Source organism: Eucyclogobius newberryi, unplaced genomic scaffold (genome assembly GCF_026437365.1).
Source record: "Eucyclogobius newberryi isolate DKJ021-1_F unplaced genomic scaffold, fEucNew1.0.hap1 SCAF_1, whole genome shotgun sequence".
NCBI lineage: Eukaryota > Metazoa > Chordata > Actinopteri > Gobiiformes > Gobiidae > Eucyclogobius > Eucyclogobius newberryi.
In genome coordinates, this window is record NW_027315723.1 from 49,858,957 (window position 1) to 49,868,990 (window position 10,034).

Below are 10,034 nucleotides of genomic sequence, written 5' to 3' on the forward strand. Positions count from 1 at the left end.
CACTGAGGGAACTATATTATGATAGATCCATGCGCTTAGACGCACGGAAACGTGCTGCTCCCGGGGAACGAGCCGCATGCGGCTGCAGCTGAGCGGTAGGTGCGTTTTATGATTGATACGTGGCAGGACTAATCGCAGTCCACGCCACGAGGAAATTAAACTCAGATTTGGGCCAAAAAAGACGTCCATTACGCCTTTAAAATGTAAAATTAAAAGTCCTATATATTATTATTAGCCTATAGTTATAGTTCGATATAAAGTAACTGAAAAAAACACATTATGTCTCCTTGGTGCTACAAGTGACCTTAAGTTGAATAAACCTTTTCATAAAAACGAGGCAAAAAGGAATCTGAGGACTGCGCCACCGTAAAGCTGCCGCCAGGTGGCGCCAAAGCTGCAAAGAGCAGCTCTGCCCGTGCGTGATGACGTAGTGGTGCGTGCGAGCAGGGGGCGGAGTCCCCGCTGCTGCTGCTGCTGCTGCTGCTGCTGCTGCTGCTCTTGTTGTTGACGTCTTTTGAGACGTCTTTTCGCCAAAGTCCTGGAAATATCTGCGACTTTGACATCACCAGAGCTCCGCGTGCGGCCGGGTGAGTCACGGCAGCCGCGCGTCATGCTTCCGGTCAAGCGTCTGGACATTGGAGTTGGCGACTGCGGCTTTTAAGTTTACAATCAAATGACAACTTGGATGCTTTTGGCTCTGAGAGGCTGTGAGAGGCCGTAGAGTGTATATAGAGTGTATATAGAGTGTATATAGAGTGTATATAGAGTGTATATAGAGTGTATATAGAGTGTATATAGAGTGTATATAGAGTGTATATAACATAAAGTCTGACCGGAGTGACCACGGGCGCAGGCTCCACTGCGGTGCTGACCGGTCCAAACGGCCCCGCAGTGTCCAGCAGCAGCACACGCACTTGCTGTTGTGTCTCTTGCACAAGTTGCTCATTCCCCGCACAGTTGTCTTACTTCATAACGGTATTTTCGTCCTTGCATCACTTTGAAACGGGGGCCCTGGGAGTTGTGGCCCCCGGTGTGAGGCAGCGGCACCGGGGCCCGGGGCCTGTCCCTCGGGCTCGGTCCACTGCAGCTTTGGCTCCTGCAGCTTCAAGGTCAGAATGATGAGCTGCTCCGCGGGTTCTGGGACTTTGAGAAGACATTTGACAATGAAAACACAAAGAAACAAAGCAACAGTTTGGCTCCTGAGAATGTGGTGTTCTTGATAATAGTGTCAATGAATATATTTATATCATAATATAACATATTATATATATATATATATATAATGACACTTTTTGAAAAGATGCCTAGGATGAGGAGGGACGACTTTAAAAACGCGGGGGATCTGATTCTGAACCTCTTCATGTCAAACTCTCATGACTCATTCACAGTAAATGTGACGTGAGGCCACAGTCTGACCACGTGACAAGTCATTCTTGCACTTTTAGCTCAAAGCAAGAGGAACTGATGACTTCTGCTTCCATGGGGCCCCTCCCACAACATGGGGCCCCTCCCACAGCGTGGGCCCCTCCCACAGCGTGCAGTTTTACATGTTCATTGTAAACAGCAGTATCATCTGAAATGGTTTAAAGTCGGGGTTTCTCATGGTTGGTGTGTTGCACAGACCTGCACTTGCGCTTATTAGGCCCGAGCGCCACAAGCTGGCGAGAGGCATATTTCGTGCGCACGAAATCGAGCGCGAAGCGCTCGCCCACTTCCAAACACTCACTAACGCACTCCTTCACTCATGCACGCCCCGTGCATACTAATTAGTAGTAGGAAAATGGAACATTACCGTGCAAAAGTTCGCACTAAACGAGCACTTTACATTGAGATGACGACCGCGAAGCGGTCGTCATCCCCATATAAAGCACTCATTTGCGCTAAGTAGCTCACGAATACGTTCCCCATCTCTTGCATGTTCCGTGCATATAAGCATGTAAGGCAAAAATTGAACATTATTACTGTATAGAGGGCCAAAAACACAAAGTGGGCGGAGCCCACTCAAAATTATCGAAAGTACCCGTCAGTGACCAGGGACCCACACCATGAGGTAGGAAAGCGCGAGCGCTTTCCGAAAATGTATAGTTTATGATATTTGAAAAATGGGAAACATTGTTTTCGCATCGGAATATTATTCTTTCTTTCTTTCTTCTTCTTCTCGGGACCAACCCCCCTATTTTTCACCCAGTGAACATTGACGAAAAGTCACAAAAATTTGCACGCCTCTAAAAATCGTGCCTCTCTACATTCTGGCTATTTCCCTTTTCTAAAATTAAAAAAATTGGCGCGTCAGCGCCCCCAAATGTACCAAAAATGCATTGAGAGATGGGAAATGACCCAAAAAAAATCTGATCGTAGAATCATGAAATTTGGCGCAGAGGTAGATGGTGACAAGAGAAGTAAAAAATATTATTACGGCAACGCCGTCCGCCCAACCAAATGTCGGCCATATTGCTTCAAAAATGGCTAAACATGACTTCGGAGTTTTTCCAAACGTCGTACTTTTACGAACTCCTCCCAGGGCGTTGGCCCTAAAAAGCTGAAATTTGGTGAAAATGCTACTGAGGAGTGGGACATCAAAAGTTATCCAAATTACATTGATACCTGTCACGGTCTCTGTGCGGCGAAGCCGCAAACTGTAGCTAGAATTTCAGAAATCTCCCATATTTAAAATTTCTGCCGTTTGCGCAGATAAAGTCCGAATTGCGTCAAATTAGAATCAGTTGTTAAACTCTTTGCCCTAAACCTACTTGAAGTGAAATAAATTAATTTGGAGCCACAGCGCCCCCTACAGATTTTATATGGAGGTTAAATGTTTAGTTTTGCGAAATTTTATGAAATTTGACACACAACTCAATTTTGGCCTCCCCATCAAAAAAGTCAATGAGACAATGTCATAATTGTTATGGCGTTGCCGTAGCAATGACCAAAACCTCCCTTGTTATTCCAATGGGGAAATCGCCAGAACATGTTTACACTTTAGACTTTCACAAACTCCTCCCAGGGCATTAGCCCTATTAACCTGAAATTTGGTGAGGCTCATCTTCAGGGGTGGACCATCAAAAGTTATCCACATTTTTATTCAAAGAGTCACGGTGTCTGTGCAGCAAAGCCGCACATTTTGCCAAGAATTCAAAATAAAATTGCTTTTTGATGGTAAAACAAAGTGAGAAGATGTGACAGCTTCACAGATTCAGCAGTAGGCGTAATAAAAGGACAATTGGGGCGCGTTAGCGCCCCCTCCTCTTGCGGCGTGGCGGCGGCGTGGCGAGGGCCGATCATTGCCGCTTGCGGCTATATTTATTATTATTCTTGTTCTTCATCGCTTTGAACTCTAATTTGACCCCCTGAACATGCTCAAAATCTCACCAAACTTTGCCCAAAATTCAGAATCGGCGAAAAATTTTGTTTTTTCTGGGCCATTTTTTTTTCGTTAAAAAATGGCGCGACAGCGCCACCGACAAAAGTCAAAATACATTGCGCCTATGGGAGACGCCCCGAGGTCAACTTTGTCGTAGAGCTACGAAATTCGGAACACACATTCCTCTCGTGAGGACAAAAAAAAAATATTATTGTGGCCACGCCCCCAGATTTACCCTATGGCCGCCATCTTCCTTTGAAAATGAAAACACGCTGTGTTAGCCATTTTGTTCACGTCAAACTTTGACGAACTCCTCCTAGGGCGTTTTGCCCACCGACTTCAAAATCGGCGGACGTCCTCTGGACAAGTGGGGCATCTAAAGTTATCCAATTTTTTGAGATACCTTTTACGGTCTGTGTGAGGCGCAGCCGCAAAGTTGGACAACTTATTTTGGAATATTGCAGATCTAAAAATTGCTCCCATTTGATCAAAACAAGTCCGATTAGGACCAAATTTGAATCAGTTGTTAAACTTTCTAGTTTGGACCAGTTTAGGCTGACAAAATTGAAATGGCCGCGATAGCGCCCCCTACAGAGTGACCTTTAAATTAACATTGAAGGTCAAAAATTAGTTTTACCAAAATTGTCTAAACTTTACCCAAAATTCTATTTTGCCGTCCCGATCACAAAAGCCAATCACAAAAATGCCTAAATTTTTATGGCGTAGTCGTAGCGATGACAGAAACCTCCCATGTTATCCCTATGGGAAAACCACAAAATCTCTCAAATTACAACATTTTTATGTTTTACACTTTAACGAACTCCTCCTTGTGCGTTTTGCCCACCAACCTCAAAATTGGTGTACGTCCTCTAGACAAGTGGGGCATCTAAAGTTATCCAAATTTTAAGGATAGCTTTTACGGTCTCTGTGCGACGGAGCCGCAAACGTTTCCCTGAATTCTGACTATTTGGCCTTCAGAGTGGCCTATAAACAATAGAGTTTTACCAAATGACATGATATTTTGCACAAAATTCTAATTTGCCATCCTGATCATACAAGTATGAGAGCCAAATTCATATTTTGTACGGCGTAACCGTAGCGATGACAGAAACATCCCATGTTATCCTTATGGGAAAATCGCAAAATCGCTCAAATCACCACATTTTTACATTTCACACTTTAACAAACTCCTCCTAGGGCGATTGTCCTATCAAACTCATATTTGGGGAAAATCATCTACACAAACGGGGCATCAAAACTTATCCATATTTTGATTTTAAGTGCTACGGTCTCTGTGCTGTGGAGCTGCAAATATACTGTCACAAATGGGAAAAACGCCAAATCCTTGAAATGTTCACATTAATAATAAAAGGACAATTGGGGCGCGTTAGCGCCCCCTCCTCTTGCGGCGTGGCGGCGGCGGCGTGGCGAGGGCCGATCATTGCCGCTTGCGGCTATATTTATAATTAGTTTTATCTTTTTAATAGAGCTGGGTTTCGATTCAAATTTCAAGAATCGATTCAATTCCGATTTTTACGTTTCAAAATCCATTTTTTCAGATTTTCTCAGATTCCATCCGATCGGATCTGATTTTGATTGGATCTGATTTCGATTGGATCTGATTTCGATTGGATCTGATTTCGATTGGATCTGATTTCGATCGGATCTGATTTTGATTGGATCTGATTTCGATTGGATCCGGGGGTTAATGTTATTAAAAATGAAAAATGTATTTGAAGCGTTTCCTTCACTTCATGACTGTGTAGAGAAGCAACATATTAAAATTAGTATAATATCAATATTAAACAGAGTCTTGGTAGTTACTGATGGAAGATGATGAAAAGGTCAAGGGTCAATCTACCTTCAAGAAAGATGATCCAGGACAATAAATGGAGGACATGATTGAGGTGACGACATCTGCAACAGTGGATTCTACTGGGACACCAACCACTGCAGTATTATTGTATACTTGTACATGACACGTGTATACTTGTACATGACACGTGTATACTTGTACATGACACGTGTATACTTGTACATGACACGTGTATACTTGTACATGACACGTGTATACTGTACATGACACGTGTATACTTGTACATGACACGTGTATACTGTACATGACACGTGTATACTTGTACATGACACGTGTATACTGTACATGACACGTGTATACTTGTACATGACACGTGTATACTGTACATGACACGTGCATACTGTACATGACACGTGTATACTTGTACATGACACGTGTATACTTGTACATGACACGTGTATACTGTACATGACACGTGCATACTGTACATGACACGTGTATACTTGTACATGACACGTGTATACTTGTACATGACACGTGTATACTGTACATGACACGTGTATACTTGTACATGACACGTGTATACTTGTACATGACACGTGTATACTGTACATGACACGTGTATACTTGTACATGACACGTGTATACTGTACATGACACGTGTATACTTGTACATGACACGTGTATACTGTACATGACACGTGTATACTGTACATGACACGTGTATACTTGTACATGACACGTGTATACTGTACATGACACGTGTATACTTGTACATGACACGTGTATACTTGTACATGACACGTGTATACTGTACATGACACGTGTATACTTGTACATGACACGTGTATACTGTACATGACACGTGTATACTGTACATGACACGTGTATACTTGTACATGACACGTGTATACTGTACATGACACGTGTATACTTGTACATGACACGTACGTGTATACTGTACATGACACGTGTATACTTGTACATGACACGTGTATACTGTACATGACACGTGTATACTGTACATGACACGTGTATACTTGTACATGACACGTGTATACTTGTACATGACACGTGTATACTTGTACATGACACGTGTATACTGTACATGACACGTGTATACTTGTACATGACACGTGTATACTTGTACATGACACGTGTATACTTGTACATGACACATGGGACACGAACCACTGCATTAATATTATGCTTGAAAATAATTAAGAATTCACCTAAAAGCGGTTGCTACCGAAAGCATTTTTATTTTGAAGCTGCTCACACACTGTCAGCACTGAAACTGGAAGTATGAAATGTAAACGTTGAGCAGTTTTCAATTTTTTTCAATTTTTTTTTAATTATCCATCCATCCATCCATTTTCTACCGCTTGTTCCCTTTTGGGGTCGCGGGTGACTGGAGCCTATCCCAGTGACTTCGGGCCTTAGGCGGGGTACACCCTGGACAGTGGCCAACTTGTCGCAGGGCCTAAAAAAATAAATAAATATATATATATATATATATATATATATATATATATATATATATATATATATATGTGTGTATTTTTTATTTTTTTTAAATCGATCTTTGGACGTACGAATCGATAATCGGTCTTTAATATGCAAATCGATTATAAATCGGAAAATCGATTTTTTCAACCCAGAACGAGCCGTGAGGACGAGCCTGAGAACGAGCCGTGAGGACGAGCCGTGAGGACGAGCCTGAGAACGAGCCGTGAGGACGAGCCGTGAGGACGAGCCGTGAGGACGAGCCGTGAGAACGAGCCTGAGAACGAGCCGTGAGGACGAGCCGTGAGGACGAGCCGTGAGGACGAGCCGTGAGGACGAGCCTGAGAACGAGCCGTGAGAACGAGCCTGAGAACGAGCCGTGAGGACGAGCCTGAGAACGAGCCGTGAGGACGAGCCGTGAGGACGAGCCTGAGAACGAGCCGTGAGGACGAGCCGTGAGGACGAGCCGTGAGGACGAGCCGTGAGAACGAGCCGTGAGAACGAGCCGTGAGGACGAGCCGTGAGGACGAGCCGTGAGGACGAGCCTGAGAACGAGCCGTGAGAACGAGCCTGAGAACGAGCCGTGAGGACGAGCCTGAGAACGAGCCGTGAGGACGAGCCTTGAGGACGAGCCGTGAGGACGAGCCGTGAGGACGAGCCGTGAGGACGAGCCTGAGAACGAGCCGTGAGAACGAGCCTGAGAACGAGCCGTGAGGACGAGCCGTGAGGACGAGCCGTGAGGACGAGTCTGAGGACGAGCCGTGAGGACGAGCCGTGAGGACGAGCCGTGAGGACGAGCCTGAGAACGAGCCGTGAGGACGAGCCGTGAGGACGAGCCGTGAGGACGAGCCTGAGAACGAGCCGTGAGAACGAGCCTGAGAACGAGCCGTGAGAACGAGCCTGAGAACGAGCCGTGAGGACGAGCCTGAGAACGAGCCGTGAGGACGAGCCGTGAGGACGAGCCGTGAGGAAGAGCCGTGAGGACGAGCCGTGAGAACGAGCCTGAGAACGAGCCGTGAGGACGAGCCGTGAGGACGAGCCGTGAGGACGAGCCTGAGAACGAGCCTGAGAACGAGCCGTGAGAACGAGCCGTGAGGACGAGCCGTGAGGACGAGCCGTGAGGACGAGCCTGAGAACGAGCCGTGAGGACGAGCCGTGAGGACGAGCCGTGAGAACGAGCCTGAGAACGAGCCGTGAGGACGAGCCGTGAGGACGAGCCGTGAGGACGAGCCGTGAGGACGAGCCGTGAGAACAAGCCTGAGAACGAGCCGTGAGGACGAGCCGTGAGGACGAGCCGTGAGGACGAGCCGTGAGGACGAGCCTGAGAACGAGCCGTGAGGACGAGCCGTGAGGACGAGCCGTGAGGACGAGCCGTGAGAACGAGCCTGAGGACGAGCCGTGAGGACGAGCCTGAGAACGAGCCTTGAGGACGAGCCGTGAGGACGAGCCGTGAGGACGAGCCGTGAGGACGAGCCGTGAGGACGAGCCTGAGGACGAGCCGTGAGGACGAGCCTGAGAACGAGCCGTGAGAACGAGCCTGAGAACGAGCCGTGAGGACGAGCCTGAGAACGAGCCGTGAGGACGAGCCGTGAGGACGAGCCGTGAGGACGAGCCGTGAGGACGAGCCGTGAGGACGAGCCGTGAGGACGAGCCTGAGAACGAGCCGTGAGGACGAGCCGTGAGGACGAGCCTGAGAACGAGCCGTGAGGACGAGCCTGAGAACGAGCCGTGAGGACGAGCCGTGAGGACGAGCCGTGAGGACGAGCCTGAGAACGAGCCGTGAGGACGAGCCGTGAGGACGAGCCGTGAGAACGAGCCGTGAGGACGAGCCGTGAGGACGAGCCGTGAGGACGAGCCGTGAGGACGAGCCGTGAGAACGAGCCTGAGAACGAGCCGTGAGGACGAGCCGTGAGGACGAGCCGTGAGGACGAGCCGTGAGGACGAGCCTGAGAACGAGCCGTGAGGACGAGCCGTGAGGACGAGCCGTGAGGACGAGCCGTGAGAACGAGCCTGAGGACGAGCCGTGAGGACGAGCCTGAGGACGAGCCTTGAGGACGAGCCGTGAGGACGAGCCGTGAGGACGAGCCGTGAGGACGAGCCGTGAGGACGAGCCGTGAGGACGAGCCTGAGAACGAGCCGTGAGGACGAGCCGTGAGGACGAGCCTGAGAACGAGCCGTGAGGACGAGCCTGAGAACGAGCCGTGAGGACGAGCCGTGAGGACGAGCCGTGAGGACGAGCCTGAGAACGAGCCGTGAGGACGAGCCGTGAGGACGAGCCGTGAGAACGAGCCTGAGAACGAGCCGTGAGGACGAGCCGTGAGGACGAGCCGTGAGGACGAGCCGTGAGGACGAGCCGTGAGAACGAGCCTGAGAACGAGCCGTGAGGACGAGCCGTGAGGACGAGCCGTGAGGACGAGCCGTGAGGACGAGCCGTGAGGACGAGCCTGAGAACGAGCCGTGAGGACGAGCCGTGAGGACGAGCCGTGAGGACGAGCCGTGAGAACGAGCCTGAGGACGAGCCGTGAGGACGAGCCTGAGGACGAGCCTTGAGGACGAGCCGTGAGGACGAGCCGTGAGGACGAGCCGTGAGGACGAGCCGTGAGGACGAGCCGTGAGAACGAGCCTGAGGACGAGCCGTGAGGACGAGCCTGAGGACGAGCCTTGAGGACGAGCCGTGAGGACGAGCCGTGAGGACGAGCCTGAGAACGAGCCGTGAGGACGAGCCGTGAGGACGAGCCGTGAGAACGAGCCTGAGAACGAGCCGTGAGGACGAGCCGTGAGGACGAGCCGTGAGGACGAGCCGTGAGGACGAGCCGTGAGAACGAGCCTGAGAACGAGCCGTGAGGACGAGCCGTGAGGACGAGCCGTGAGGACGAGCCGTGAGGACGAGCCGTGAGGACGAGCCTGAGAACGAGCCGTGAGGACGAGCCGTGAGGACGAGCCGTGAGGACGAGCCGTGAGAACGAGCCTGAGGACGAGCCGTGAGGACGAGCCTGAGGACGAGCCTTGAGGACGAGCCGTGAGGACGAGCCGTGAGGACGAGCCGTGAGGACGAGCCGTGAGACACTTTGGACCCCTGAGAGCTGATTGGCTTTCTTTTGTATGTGGAAAAACTGATCTAAATACTACTGACGAGGACAGGTTTGAGTTAGAACAGGTTTAAATACCTTCTACTCTTATTTCACCGTTACACCTTTAAGATTAGGAATGGGACCTTTGACCTTTGACCTCCCTGATAAGCCCCGCCTCTTCATAGCAACATTTCACTGTAGCAAGCAGCAGATCTTCATTATATTTAAGTGGCTTTGTGACATCTTTATTTTCATTTTTGTATTATTTTAATACTTAAAC

General features: G+C 49.0%; 1 protein-coding gene across 4 annotated transcripts in view; it reads left to right on the plus strand.

The window, feature by feature from the left end:
- Window positions 1-479: 479 nt before the first annotated feature.
- Window positions 480-10,034, plus strand: part of LOC140362201 (inositol polyphosphate-4-phosphatase type I A-like) — a 34,915-nt gene continuing 25,360 nt past the window's right edge. For 2 of the 4 annotated variants that reach the window (XM_072448308.1, XM_072448281.1), the window contains exon 1: window positions 480-587. The gene's annotated coding sequence lies outside the window, so the exon portion shown is untranslated. The remainder of the gene's footprint in view (window positions 588-10,034) is intronic. The other 2 variants (XM_072448298.1, XM_072448289.1) reach the window with 1 other exon arrangement.